A 16,130-nucleotide genomic window follows, 5' to 3' on the forward strand; every position below is an offset into this window, starting at 1 on the left:
AGGAAGGTGGGAGACAATATTCAGGTTTAAGGAAGGTAATTGACAGTTCTGTTTGGCCCTTGTTAAGTGAGATATCTATTAGACACTCTGGTAGAAGTATAACCAACAGTACTTAATAGAGCTGGATATATGGTGAGAATTCACAAGTAACTGTTGATAGATTATACACAAGTGTGGCTTTTCAGGTGTCTCAGTGGTGAAGAATCCTCCTACCAATGCAGGAGAGGCAGGAGACACGAGTCCAATCCCTGAGTGAGGAAGATCTCCTGGAGAAGGAAATGGCAACCCACTCCAGTATTCTTGCCTGGGAAATTCCATGGACAGAAGGAGCCTGGTGAGCTACAAGTCCACTGGGTCGCAAAGAGAGGACATGACTGAGCACGCACATACACATATATGTGACAATCAAAACCAGATTTACCTTGATAAAAAAGATAATAAGTTTCTACTTTTACTTATTTGCAGTCCCACTATGTTGCAAATGGTATTTTTGTGTAATATTGCTTGGTTATCCTTATGAATAATTCACTGGTTAGTCACATACACTCTCTGATTTAATGATACAATACCTATCTTGGCAACCATACCTATAAATCTTGACCCTACAACTTTAAATATTCTTGTGCAAATAATGAGATAGACTTATAGTTGCATTTAATTTGGACGAATTGTTAATTCAAAATCTTTCTTGAGAATATACATTGTATTATAATCAATTTGGGGCCTTTATGATATGCACAAAAATATGACTATGCACAGAAATATCTCCCAAGGATTTTACAAATTAAAAAGCAGAGAAAAGCCAAAAATCTATGATACAAGACATTTAGCCATGAGGGCTAAATAAAGATACAGGCAAAAAGCACTTCTGTTCATTCAAAATTTGGTTTCACATTTTAATATATAGAAATATCTCATCCTTTAAACTTTAGAATCACCTCTGACCACAGTTAATTTCTTTTGTCTACAACAAAGCATCCTGTAGAAATCTTTCAATATACTAAAGAATGAAATCATCTAAAGATTTTTTTAAAACTATAACATCAGGCCACATCACGTCGAAGGCCAATAACCTGATGTTTACACTTGAATCCTTTACCACAGATAATTTGCAAAACCCAGGCAGACAGCAAATACTTTACAACTCTGATCAACAAAGAGTGAACTATGTCCATTGAAAAGTATACTCTGGGCAAATGAATTACAGAGAGTCCACACAAAGAAATGACCTCCAGGGAGTAGCCTAGCTTTGGGGAGAAGGAGAAATGCTGAGTCCAGCATTTGTGTTATCAGTCAGGGAGACCTTACCTGGTAGATATTTAATAAATGTCTCATCATTCTATAATGTGGTGACAATGAGCAATTGTGAAGAGCTCCAGTGGTAAATACAATAAAGCAAGCACTAACTTAAAATATAACAGTGATCTAATTTGGAGAGAGTATTTTAAACTATTTGTTATGTCTCACATGTTCTGCGGAGTCCCCTTAACACATCAGTGAAGAGGCATTTGTAAGCGACAACCTGGTAAAGTAAAACTAGAGATTCTGGTATCAGTTTTCTATAATATCTGACATCACTTTACCTCTCCCAGTATGAAAAGTCTTAAAAGTATGGCTGTGTGCCATGCATGTGAGCGTGTTCAGTCGTGCCTGACTCTTTTGCAAGTCCATGGACTGTGGCCCTCCAAGTTCCTCCGTTCATGGAATTTTCCAAGGCAAGAATGCTGGAGTGGGGTGGCATTTCCTATGCCAGGGGAGTGGGTGCCATCCTACACACAAATTAGCAAAATGATTCCAGGGACATTAGACTTAGTTTGTTTGTAGAAGTTCTTTTTCCCTCTGACCTACTGTCAAAACCTCATAATGAATAATATAAGAAGAACCCACAGCTCTTATAACCACACTCTCATGTTCAGAGAGAAGCAGCTCAGCGCACAGACTGTCTCAGTGTGATCTTCCCTCCACCATTTACTACTTTTTGCCATTGGACAGGTAACTTCTTTATGCCTCAATTTCCTCAGCTATAAATTGGGGACATGAGTTTGTTTTAAAGGATTCAGTGATTTAATACATGTAATGTACATAGAAAGTACCAGACACACAGCAAGAACTCATGCCAAATTGCTTCAGTCATGTCTGACTCTTTGTGACCCTATGGACCTTAGCCCTCTAGACCCTTCTGTCCATTGTATTCTCCAGGCAGGAACACTGGAGTGGGTTGCTGTGCCCTCCTCCAGGGAATCTTCCCCACCCAAGGATCAAACCCACATCTCTTACGTCTAACCGCATGGACAGGCAGGTTCTTTACCATTAGCACCACCTGGGAAGCCATAAGAATTCAATAAATGTTGACTATTATTACTATACCTTTTATTATTGCTATTGCGTGTTATAAACACACAAGTACATGTATATGTGGAAATTATGGTGTCCAAAAAAAAAAAAAAAAGGGCAAACAAATGGGAATGAAGATCCAAGATGTTTAGTAAACAGGATATGCTTCAGGTGTAGAGAGATAAAAAATGCACACAGCAACTCACATATAGCTTGTTTTTTATTACTAATCTGTGCCTAGATGACTCCAGGAAATGTGTGCAAGTTTAACCTACACAGTCTTTGTAAATAACTTTAACATTCTCCCTGTTTCAAAGTCTTAATATAGTTAAAAGCAGCCAAGATTAATCTGGGATCCCTAAGAGGAAAACATTTTAAAAACCACTAGAAATTTTTTTTAATTTCATTTTAGATATACATGTTACATGCCTAGAATAGTGCCAGGCACTGAGCAGGACCCTGATACTAGTGTTAAAACAGGAGTTAAGAGTCAGTTTTGAACTCTGCCACTAACAGGCTGTGGCCTTGAAGTGAATTACATTTCTGTCTCAGTTGTACAGCTACAAATGCAAGAGATAATAGTTACTACCTCTTATTCTTAAGTGTCTTCTGGTGTTCAGCACTTAAAATTTTTTTAATGATTGTCTCATTATTGAATAGTCTTACTTCATCATTCTCCAAAACATCACAGGAGAGATATTTCTCTAAGGATTCTTACCTTTTGTCTTAATCTGACCAAAAATAAATTCCCCAGGATGCCCTTGTTTTATATGAAAATTCCCAAAATTGGGGGGGGGGCGCGGGAGGAGGTAGTTGTTGACACTACGGTCACTGATTATTTACTAAATACTCACTAACTGAAGATGGTCTGACTCCGTAAAATAAAATATCAGTACCTACGTGGTGGGATAACATTTGAGCTAGTAAATTCTCCTTTCTACAGAAAATGTTGATTTTTGTCAAAAGTAGTTAAGGTGTTCTGTGCTAAATGCTTTGAAGGAGGGCTATAAAAGGATGGAGAAAGAGTTCTCTTTAATGTTGGCTTCTAAAACTTAAGCTCTTAAAGGAGCTGAAACTACTCCTGAAGTAAACAAAATGTTTGGGGAACGTGCTTGAGGAAGAGTTTAAGGACAAGAGATGAGACAAGAAATAATTGATTAGGCTGGGGAGAGGAGACAGACATGGAGGGAAATATTAAAAATATGGTCCCTGGCAAATAACATATGAAGGGACTCATATGCGGAATCTAAGATATGATACAGGGACTTTCCTAGTCATCCAGTGGTTAAGAATCCACCTTCCAATGCAAGGGACGTGGGTGTGATCCCTGGTGAGAGAACTAAGATCCCACATGCCAAGGAGCAACTAAACCCTCCTGCCACAGCTAGAGAGAAGCTATCGCACCATAGCCAAGAGCTGATACAGTCAAATAAATAAATTTTATAAATGATAAATTAAATGTGATTCAAATACAAAACAGAAAGAGACTCAACAGACATAGAAAACAAATTGAGATTACTAAAGGGGAAGGGGAAGGGGGATAAATTAGGAGTTTGGGTTAGCAGATACAAACTACAATATACAAAATTTTAAAAGTCCTACTGTTTAGCATAGGAAACTTCATTCAATATCCTCTAATAAACCATAATGGAAACAATATGAAAAGAAATATATATAGACATATATGTGTACATATATACACTGAATGTACATATATGTACATATATAAATATACATATATATATACGACTGAACCACTTTGCTGTATGCCAGAAACTAATATAACATTTTAAATCAACTATATTTCAATTAAAAAAAAAAGAATATGGTCCTTCAGGGTCAGAGAGAAAGGCTTGTCTGAAAGATTCCTTTTCTTCAAGAGTGTAGGAAAGATACAAAAAAATTAGTATCTTGAGAGAAGGACACGCCCTGTGTTCTACTCAGGAAGGGTTTGGGAGAGAGCAAGACCCTAAAGGGGAATAACTGCGGGGGATGTCTTAAGTTATCCCAAAGTGAGGAAGATGAAAGCAACTCTACTTAAGCAGGTTCAAAATTGAAATAAATTTCACTTTAAAAATGTAAGGACATTTGCATTCTTACTGCTTTATTTACAAACACTAATACTAATACAAATACAAATGCTAATTTTTCTTTGAAAATTGATCTATATCCCCCAAATTTTTAGGAAATGTCAGGGGTATCACAAATGCATGATGTATTTAAGAACCTAAGATAGAACATATAATTTAAAAAATAATTTAAGTAGATTAATTATTCAGACTTGTTTTTGCTATTATTTATAAATCATATAATTTTATGAAGATAAGTTCTAGTACAAAGATTTTTCAGAAGAAACTGGATATAAGAGCCATGTTCAAAATGTCCTTCATTTTGATTAAATTATCAATATCTCTAAATAGATGTTTTTTCAATATATAGTCACAATATTGCATATATTTGCACATATTCAGAAGCTTCCCTCGTAGCTTGGTAGGCAAAGAAAGCATCTGCCTGCAATGTGGGAGACTTGAGTTCAAATACAATTTTTCAATAGCTTTTATTAGTTATTTTCTTTAAACAATGGAAGTCAGATTTATGATTCAATCTGACAACCTGGATTTGCGACACTTCTTTCTGTTTTTATATCACTGTTAAGTATATTCACAGAATTTAATCATATACCATAGCAAGAATTTTTACATAACTCTTTAGCTAACTTTGAAATATACTGAACATTTAGTCAGTCATTCCACAAACTTACTGAGTGCCTACAGAGTACAGGAATTATGCTAAGGTAAAAGCAGAATACCTTGTTACCAATACACCACTGTTGAATAGTCAATAATAAATATTTTCAACATGTAGCTTTTAACACATTTTCATAAAATCCAATGTATGCATGGAGATTATAGTGAGGCAATTACTCTACTAGAATTCCGTAGTTTACAAAAATCTTGGGAAATTAGAAAATTTCATCAATATGAAAAATGCATAGGAATAGCCAATTTATTTTTCAATTACATATCTTACACGAAATTGAAATGAAACAAAAACTTATCCTCTCATATTCCATTTGATTTACATTATTCATCCATAGTAATATATCAGTTATAGATGTAATTTGACAATTTAGTACTAAATTTTTCGGAGGAGAAGAAAGAAGGAAAAAAGAAAAAACACATCTTGAAAAACACATATCAGTTGCAAGATGCTTTCTAATTTTAGAAATGCTACAATGATAAAATAAACATTCATTTCAGATTAGGAAACTAAGGTATTTAAAGACCATTTTGAAGTTAGTATTTTATTTCCATTCAGCAGATTTATACTACTAAGAATGCAGAATAGAAATTTAAATGGACTACTCCTTGAAAAGTAATAGACAACTTTTGCCAAAGAAATATCTAACTAAGTATCACTACTTCAAATAACAATTCTATCTAAACCTATCAATTGCAATCAGAATTTCTCAGCTAATTTTAATATTGAAGATGTCACACATAACTTCTCATACATTCTATCAATTTTGCATACACATCAAATTCATAGATCATTGTAGTATCTGATGTCCCGGTCTCAAAATTCAAAAAATAAAGAAATTTTATAATAAATTGTAACAAACTTTATGTTTATAGCAAACTTCCATATACAATTGCAAGTTTGCTATAGCAACAGAGAAATTATAGAGTCGATGTATTTAAAATGAATTTAATTTAATTTGATTCAAATTAACATCAAAGATGGTATTCTGGGTGCTGGGAAAAATAAACTAAGAAGTATGTGATATCAGTCCAATTAGAGAATCAATCAAAGTAGAAAAGTATATCAGACCTAATTCATCCACCTAGTCTCAATGACCCTTCCATGTTATATATCCTTTTAAAGGTTGAACTATATGAGAGAATATACAATCAGTCAGTCAGTTCAGTCACTCAGTCATGTCTGATTCTTTGTGACCCCATGGACTGCAGCATGCCAGGCTTCCCTGTCCATCACCAACTCCCAGAGTTTATTCAAACTCATCTCCATTGAGTCAGTGATGCCATCCAACCATCTCATCCTCTGTTGTCCTCTTCTCCTCCTGCCCTCAATCTTTCCTAACATCAGGGTCTTTTCCAATGAGTCAGCTCTTTGCATCAGGTGGCCAAAGTATTGGATTTTCAGCTTCAACTTCAGTCCTTCCAATGAATATTCAGGACTGATCTCCTTTAAGATGGACTGGTTGGATCTCCTTGCAGTCCAAGGGACTCTCAAGAGTCTTCTCCACCACAATCAATTCTTCAGCGCTCAGCTTTCTTTATAGTTCAACTCTCACATCCATAGATGACTACTGGAAAAACCATAGCCTTGACTAGATGGACCTTTGTTGACAAAGTAATGTCTCTGCTTTTTAATATGCTGTCTAGTTTGGCCATAACTTTCCTTCCAAGGAGTAAGTGTCTTTTAATTTCATGGCTGCAATCACCATCTTAGTGATTTTGAAACCAAAAAAAAAAACAAAGTCAGCCACTGTTTCCCATCTATTTGGGGAATACATAGGTCCTTAAAATTGTCTTAACTCTGAATTTGTTAATACCACAGTAATAGGTTAGTAGACAAAGTAACTAGAAACCTAAAAAGCAATACTGAAATATCCATGGAGTTGGCTAGACCTTTTAGGTGACAGCTTGGCTTACAGTAAATGCACAACAAATATTTCATTTATTTGGTGAAGGAGAGAATAAGTGAGTGACTCACTCAACATCCCAAGATCCTCAGTTAAAACATAGGTCTCAGCAGAAGTATCAACTTGTGCATACAAAGGACCTTCAGAGTTGCTTGAAAGTAATAGAAACTGTGAATGTTAATCTGCAATTTCTAAAGATCTATCATCACAGACAGGTATTGAATTTAGGAGCATGACAAAACTGCGAACTAAAATATTCAATAAACAGTAAACAAAAGATGTCGCAGCCATCAGGTCTTTAATATTACAGCCTGCAGATAGTGAGCCCTGAGGGAACTCAGGGGAGAGACCAAAGGGCTGTTCACTCCCAAGCCCATCTAGCAGTCAACTGCTGCAGCCACCAGCAAGAGTGTGCCTGAGAAGACAGGATGCTGGCCCAGACAGCTGAGGTACATTATCAAGGGAATGATCATGGTAAGCCTAGACTCATGCATCTTCTTATACATAGAAAAGCACTCAATTCTTCAACTTGGGATATCAGGGTTTCTCTTACGAACTGTAATTTTTTGATGTTCCACCTACCTGGTCTTTATTGCAAAAACTCCTATACATCCTGGCTCCTCCCTTGCTGCTTTGGAGCAGTCTCTCAGAGTTACCTGAAATGCTGTGTCTCAGGCTTGAGTTATCAGATTTGTCCACTGAATCAAACATAACTCTCAACTTGTAGGTTGTGCACTATTTTTTAAGTCGACATAACAGTAAACTTATTATCTGAAGGTCAACAAGTGACTCAACTGGCTCCAGCAAAGAACTAACATAAATCAAAATCTCAGGGAGAAAAGGACTTCCCTGGTGGCACAGAGGATAAGAATCCCCTTGCCAACACAGGGGACATGGGTTCGATTCCTGGTCTGGGAGGATTTCACATGCTATGGAGCAACAAATTCTGTATACCACACCTACTGAGCCTGCATGCTCTAGGGACCACGAACCATAACTAATGAGGCCCTGTGCTATAACTACTGAAGCCCACGTGCCCTAGAGATAGCAAGTCACAACTACTAAGCCTGCATGTTGCAACTACTGAAGCTCATGCGCCTAGAGCCTGTGCTCCACAACAAGAGAAGTCGCTGCAATGAGAAGCCTGTGCACCACAACAAGAGAGTAGCCCTCACTCTCTGCAACTAGAGATAGCCCGCATGGAGCAACGAAGGCCCAGCACATCCAAAAATAAATAAATACATAAATATATCAGTGTGCACATGTCAGAAGAAACTGTGGAAATTTAAACTGTGGAAAATTCTGAAAGAGATAGGCATACCAGACCATCTGACCTGCCTTTTGAGAAACCTGTATGCAGGTCAGGAAGCAACAGTTAGAACTGGACATGGAACAACAGACTGGTTCCAAATAGGAAAAGGAGTACATCAAGGCTACATATTGTCACCCTGCTTATTTAACTTATATGCAGAGTACATCATGAGAAACGCTGGGCTGGAAGAAGCACAAGCTGGAATCAAGACTGCCAGGAGAAATATCAATAACCTCAGATATGCAGATGACACCACCCTTATGGCAGAAAGTGAAGAACTAAAGAGCCTCTTGAGAAAGTGAAAGAGGAGAGTGAAAAAGCTAGCTTAAAGCTCAACATTCAGAAAACTAAGATCATGGCATGCTGTCCCATCACTTCACGGCAAATAGATGGGGAAACAGTGACAGACTTTATTTTGGGGGGCTCCAAAGTCACTGCAGATGGTAACCGCAGCCATGAAATTAAAAGATGCTTGTTCCTTGGAAGAAAAGTTATGACCAACCTAGACGATATATTAAAAAGCAGAGACATTACTTTGCCAACAAAGGTCGGTCTAGTCAAGGCTATGGTTTTTCCAGTAGTTGTGCTATGGTTTTTCCAGTAGTTGTATGGATGTGAGAGTTGGACTATAAAGAAAGCTGAGTGCTGGAGAATTGATGCTTTTGAACTGTGGTGTTGGAGAAGACTCTTGCGAGTCCCTTGGACTGCAAGGAGATCCAACCAGTCCATCCTAAAGGAGATCGGTCCTGAATATTCACTGAAAGGACTGAAGTTGAAGCTGAAACTGCAAATCTTTGGCCACCTGATGGGAAGAACTGACTCACTAGAAAAGACCCTGATGCTGGGAAAGATTGAAGGCGGGAGGAGAAGGGGACAACAGAGGATGAGATGGTTGGATGGCATCACTGACTCAATGGAGATGAGTTTAAGCAAGCTCTGGGAGTTGGTGATGGACAGGGAGGCCTGGCATGCTGCAGTCCATGGGGTCGCAAAGAGTCGGACATGACTGAGTGACTGAAATGAACTGAACTGAACTGGATAAGCAAGTCAACTTCATTGAGTCTCTCAAGTTTCTTATCTATAAAATGAAAGGACAGGGCTGGATGATTCATAAAGTTTTTTCTCCAGTTTGGATTCCTCTGAAGCCACTACAAAGTGCAGATTTTTTGTTCCATGTCTAAAAACTAAATTGCTAAGAGTAAGGCTGTATAGCATCAGTCAGAGGAAATAAATATTTACTCCCTGAAACATGAAATAGCATTTATGATGAAACTTGCTCTAATCACTCTACCCACAAGCACACTTTTAATCCTCATAAGCAAGACAAGTATCATTATTCTGTCCAGTTAACAGATAAGGAGCATGAAGCATCAGGTTAAGCAGTTCAGCTCGTTCCAGAGTACATAGCTAGTAAATATTGGAAACAGGATGCAAACCCATGCTGTTTGGCTTCAGAATCAGTGCTCTTTACACTGGTTATTTCAGACTTGCAGAACTTTTCCAGATTCCCTACACATTAACTAAGGTCAAGGGACAGGACTGACTAGGTAGGTGTGTGTTGTAGGAGTTTTGGAAGGATATGACTTGAAACTGCTGATGTTGCAAATTTAACAGTGGTCAAAAGTAGCCTATCCTTGGGAAAGAAAAAAATTATGATAACCCTAAAGTTCCACCCAACATTATAATGATATTTGCTATTAATTCCATTCAATATTACCTTTAGTTGGAAACATAACTGAATATGATTTAATTTTACATACTATACTTAAAGTCTTGCGTTTACTCACAAATTAAAAAAAAAAAATAACTTCTTAGACTAAGCATGTATTTTTGTTTGAAACATGATCCACATAATTTAATTGAACAGGCCCTGGCCTTTTATTCCAGGACTTTGTGATGGTTGTAATAATGTTGTATATCAATGCAGCACAATTTCTCATGTAATGTTAAACATAATTATTTCAATGGCTCTTAGAGACAATTAAAATAGTCAATTTAGACAATTTAGTTAATTTAGACAATTAAAATAGAAAAGGACAAACACAACTAAGGTTAACATTTGGTTAAGTAGTAGCAGGACATAAAACCTAGTTCTTCTAAGTTGGGATCTAGCAGCTTTTCATTATCCTAGTCTTCATTTAAAATACCTGAAGTAGATAATCAGTTAAAGAATAGAAAGATTTATCAATCACTATCTAAATATCCAAAAGATACATATGTCAAATAAAACATTTTCAAAGCAACATTTACCCAAAGAAAACAAAAATACAACAACTACAACAACAACAACAACAACAAAAACCCATGATTTATTCTGTATTTTGGGGCAGGTGAAAGAATGAAAATGGGAAATAACAATAACAATTGTGGTTTGGTTATGCATTGTAAGGTAGAAAGGCAAGTTTGTCCTTTTAGGAACTTTAAAAGAAAACTGAGAACCAATCACAATAAAACTAGGAAAGAAGAACCTAAATGAGCTTTAGGAGGTACTTCCTGAGTTAATGTGCTTGCATACTAAGTATCTATTAAATGAGTTTTCATGAAATTCAGTCTCAACCAGTTATGGTTTATATGGTCTCATTGAAAAACCAGTCATTGTTGCAATGCACAAAAGATCTCTTCAATTAAAAACAAGATATGATTTATACTCTTGACTTAAAAAAATGCACAATGTGAGAGCTGTGAGTTAAGTTTTTTGGGCATAAAATGAGGATTGCAGCCCAGGAGATGGCATTTCAGAAACGGCTCCAAAGAGGAAGGGGGGAGATCACATACATGTGATTAAGGTGAAAGGGTAATCCATGCAATCAACACATGTTTTTCCAGAAAGTTTCTGCTACTCTGATGAAGCTTTATGCTAGCCATGAGGAACAGTCATTACCATGAAGGATTTTAGTGCTTTTCTAACGAAATGCAAAAGAGAAAATGAAAGATAAACCCATTTGAATGCAAAGCTCCAAAGAATAGCAAGGAGAGATAAGAAAGCCTTCCTCAGTGATCAACACAAAGAAATAGAGGAAAACAATAGAATGGGAAAGACTAGAGATCTCTTCAAGAAAATTAGAGATACCAAGGGAACATTTCATGCAAAGACGAGCACAATAAAGGACAGAAATGGTATGGGCCTAACAGAAGCAGAAGATATTAAGAAGAGGTGGCAAGAATACACAGAAGAACTATACAAAATAGATCTTCATGACCCAGATAATCATGATGGTGTGATCACTCACCTAGAGCCAGACATCCTGGAATGTGAAGTCAATTGGGCCTTAGGAAGCATCACTGTGAACAAGTGACTAGTGGAGGTGATGGAATTCCAGTTGAGCTATTTCAAATCCTAAAAGATGATGCTATCAAAGTGCTGCACTCAATATGCCAGCAAATTTGGAAAACTCAGCAGTGACCACAGGACTGGAAAAGGTCAGTTTTCATTCCAATCCCAAAGAAAGGCAATGCCAAAGAATGCCCAAACTACCTCACAATTGCACTCATCTCACACACTAGCAAAGTAATGCTCAAAATTCTCCAAGAAAGGCTTCACTAGTACATGAACCATGAACTGCCAGATGTTCAAGCTGGATTTAAAAAGGCAGAGGAACCAGAGATCAAATTGCCAACATCTGCTGGATCATCGAATAAAGCAAGAGAATTCCAGAAAAACATCTATTTCTGCTTTATTGACTATGCCAAAGCCTTTGACTGTGTGGATCACAACAAACTGTGGAAACCTCTGAAAGAGACAGGAATACAGACCACCTGACCTGCCTCCTGAGAAGTCTGTATGCAGGTCAAGAAGCAACAGTTAGAACTTGACATGGAACAGACTGGTTCCAAACAGGGAAAGGAGTATGTCAAGGCTGTATATTGTCACCCTGCTTATTTAGCTTATCTGCAGAGTACATCATGAGAAACACTGGGCTGGAGGAAGCACAAGCTGGAATCAAGATTTCTGGGAGAAATATCAATAACCTCAGATATGCAGATGCCACCACCCTTATGGCAAAAAGTGAAGAAGAACTAAAGGGCCTCTTGATGAAAGTGAAAGAGGAGAGTGAAAAAGTTGGCTTAAAGCTCAACATTCGGAAAACTAAGATCATGGCATCCAGTTCTATCACTTCATGGCAAACAGATAGGGAAACAATGAAAACAGTGGGCGAATTTACTTTGGGGGGCTCAAAAGTCACTGCAAATGGTGACTGCAGCCATGAAATTAAAAGATGCTTGCTCCTTGTAAGAAAAGTTGTGACCAACCTAGGCGGCATATTAAAAAGCAGAGACATTACTTTGTCAACAAAGATCGGTCTAGTCAAGGCTATGGTTTTCCCAGTAGTCATCTATGGATGTGAGAGTTGAACTATAAAGAAAGCTGAGTGCTGAAGAATTGATGTTTTTGAACTGTGGTGTTGGAGAAGACTCTTGAGAGTCCCTTGGACTGCAAGGGGATCCAATCAGTCCATCCTAAAGGAGATCAGTCCTGAATATTCATTGGAAGGACTGATGTCGAAGCTGAAAATCCAATACTTTGGCCATCTGATTCATTTAAAAAGACCCTGATGCTGGGAAATATTGAAGGTGGGAGGAAAAGGGGACAACAGAGGATGAGATGGTTGGATGACATCACCAACTCAACGGACATGAGTTTGAGTAAACTCCGGGAGTTGGTGATGGACAGGGAGCCCTGGTGTGCTGCAGTCCACAGGGTTGCAAAGAGTCGGACACGACTGAGTGACTGCACTGAACTGAACTGAGGTCTGAGGAGATACAAGAACTGGGCTCATAATATCGGCTCCTAAAAATATCTAACTATCTAAAGACCTGTCCTACCCGTCCCCCCGCCACCATCTGCCAAGCTGAGAATGCCTCATTTCTGCTCTCCACCTTAAACTCCTTTCAGGGGATGTTGAAGGTCAGCAGCTCAGCAGCTCATGATTTAATCCTTGTAGAGTTAGATGGCAAGTGCCAATTTATAGTTGACAATAGATACCCTTTTTTCAGCAGCTAAGAGACTAAACAAGAAAAAGCCTAAACTTGAGTTTAGCAATCGAGTTGTGAGCTTAATCCTGTTGTTTGCACAGAGAATGTTGAAGACCCCTAACAACTGTATTAGGCCACCTGACATTTATTAATAAAGAATTAAAGTCAAACTCCAAAAAGAATAATCTAAAATCATGGGGTATGGGGAAAAGCAAGCAAAAAATACAGTCACCCATCTATAGAATCAAGGAACCTATAGTGGAATATGATTACCTGAACCTCAAGATAAACATTAATTTTTAAAATATTATTGAGGGGTCCCCAAAATAATAAACTTTTGCTTGCACTGAAAGAGTGTCAAGGTTATCACTGCTTTTCTCTAAACAAATTCTAAAACCCACGCATGGTAACCTTTGAAATTTTAACAGAGCATCACCAGACTTGCACTGATTGCTTCAGTTTACTTGCCACTGGTCATAGAACTTTGAACTGATCATTTTGTTTGGAAAACTTGAAGATATTGTATCTCTTTAAGTTAAACAAACCCTTGGACATACACACATGCTGTTTAATGAGTGTGGTCCCCCACAAACGGAAAATTTTCCTGATAAAGAATTGAATGGAAGAGTACAAACCAAATCGAAGAGTCCCCAAGTTGTAAAACTGCTCAAATTTTCCATCTTTTCTCTCATCTATATATTATATACTTATATTTAAAAAAAACTTTGCCTTTCTGTTTCATTATTCAAGAGAATGATCCTTTATAATATAAAGCTATACCTATTTGGACTTAACGCTAAAATATCTTATTTAGATATCATAGATATGATAAAACTTCATTTTTGTTTTACAATATCTTCATTCAAATACAGAGATGTTTATAAGCAAATTTATGATAATTCAATTCTATTTTTCTGCTAAAGTTCATGAAAATATCATTAGCATATTTTACAGAAAAAAGTCAAGCCCCTTGGTAAACCAAATCTACATTTAATTCAATAGCAAAGAAAGTTTAAACCTAAATAAGTGAAAATAATTTCCCACAAGCATTGACAAAAATGTTCTGAATACTAATAATTTTATTGTATCTAATTACTACATCTCAGAATAAAAATATCAAACAGAAAATAAATAGCTGTGTTAACTCTGACAGATTCATTTATTTTTCTTTTATTGAGGTTTTAAATACATTGGTATTTGCTTTTTGTCTAGATTTTTCTACTGCTTCAGACTAGGCTGAAAGTGGGTGGAGGTTATACATTCAAGTACTTGCTAACAATGCAAAAATTGCCCAGTCTAAGTTCTACAATGAAGGCTGATCATAGTGACAATTCAGTGAAGTACTCCTATTGTCTTTTCATTTCCCAAACTTTTAAGTCAGTTATGAGCAAAGATAATATAAAAAATCTGAAGTTCAACCTATGTATCCATTTGACACAGGGCAAAGTTGTATGACTAGCCCATGTGACAGGAACAAAAACTCAATGAGAGACCCTTCTTTTTATACCTCAGTTTAATAGAAGCATTCTCAAAACAGGTTGTTCAAATGCATTTAAACTCACATTGCTTATCCTGCAGCAATGAGCTTTTTAAAAGCCTCTCAATTTGCATACCATTGGGTGGAGCACACCCTATCCAGTTTACTACAGGAACATCACTCCAATAGTCATACCTAGCCTCATTCATATGTTTGTGTTCTACCTGTCTGGTCTTGGTTGACAGTTGATTTTCTTTTTTCTTTTCCATTTATTTTTATTAGTTGGAGGCTAATTACTTTACAACGTTGCAGTGGTTTTTGTCATACACTGAAATGAATTAGCCATGGATTTACATGTATTCCCCATCCCGGTCCCCCCTCCCACCTCCCTCTCCACCCGATCCCTCTGGGTCTTCCCAGTGCACCAGGCCCGAGCACTTGTCTCATGCACCCAACCTGGGCTGGTGATCTGTTTCACCCTAGATAATATACATGTTTCAATGCTGTTCTCTTGAAACATCCCACCCTCGCCTTCTCCCAGAGTCCACAAGTCTGTTCTATACATCTGAGTCTCTTTTTCTGTTTTGCATATAGGGTTATCATTACCATCTTTCTAAAGTCCATATATATGAGTTAGTATACTGTAATGGTCTTTATCTTTCTGGCTTACTTCGCTCTGTATAATGGGCTCCAGTTTCATCCATCTCATTAGAACTGATTCAAATGAATTCTTTTTAATGGCTGAGTAATATTCCATGGTGTATATGTACCGTAGCTTCCTCATCCATTCGTCTGCTGATGGGCATCTGGGTTGCTTCCATGTCCTGGCTATTATAAACAGTGCTGTGATGAACATTGGGGTGCACGTGTCTCTTTCAGATCTGGTTTCCTCGGTGTGTATGCCCAGGAGTGGTATTGCTGGGTCATATGGCAGTTCTATTTCCAGTTTTTTAAGAAATCTCCACACTGTTTTCCATAGCGGCTGTACTAATTTGCATTCCCACCAACAGTGTAAGAGGGTTCCCTTTTCTCCACACCCTCTCCAGCATTTATTGCTTGTGGACTTTTGGAAAGCAGCCATCCTGACTGGCGTGTAATGGTACCTCATTGTGGTTTTGATTTGCATTTCTCTGATAATCAGTGATGTTGAGCAACTTTTCATGTGTTTGTTAGCCATCTGTATGTCTTCCTTGGAGAAATGTCTGTTGAGTTCTTTGGCCCACTTTTTGATTGGGTCATTTATGTTTCTGGAATTGAGCTGCAGGAGTTGCTTGTATATTTTTGAGATTAATCCTTTGTCTGTTGCTTCGTTTGCTATTATTTTCTCCCAATCTGAGGGCTGTCTTTTCACCTTGCTTATAGTTTCC

Source organism: Odocoileus virginianus, chromosome 29 (genome assembly GCF_023699985.2).
Source record: "Odocoileus virginianus isolate 20LAN1187 ecotype Illinois chromosome 29, Ovbor_1.2, whole genome shotgun sequence".
NCBI lineage: Eukaryota > Metazoa > Chordata > Mammalia > Artiodactyla > Cervidae > Odocoileus > Odocoileus virginianus.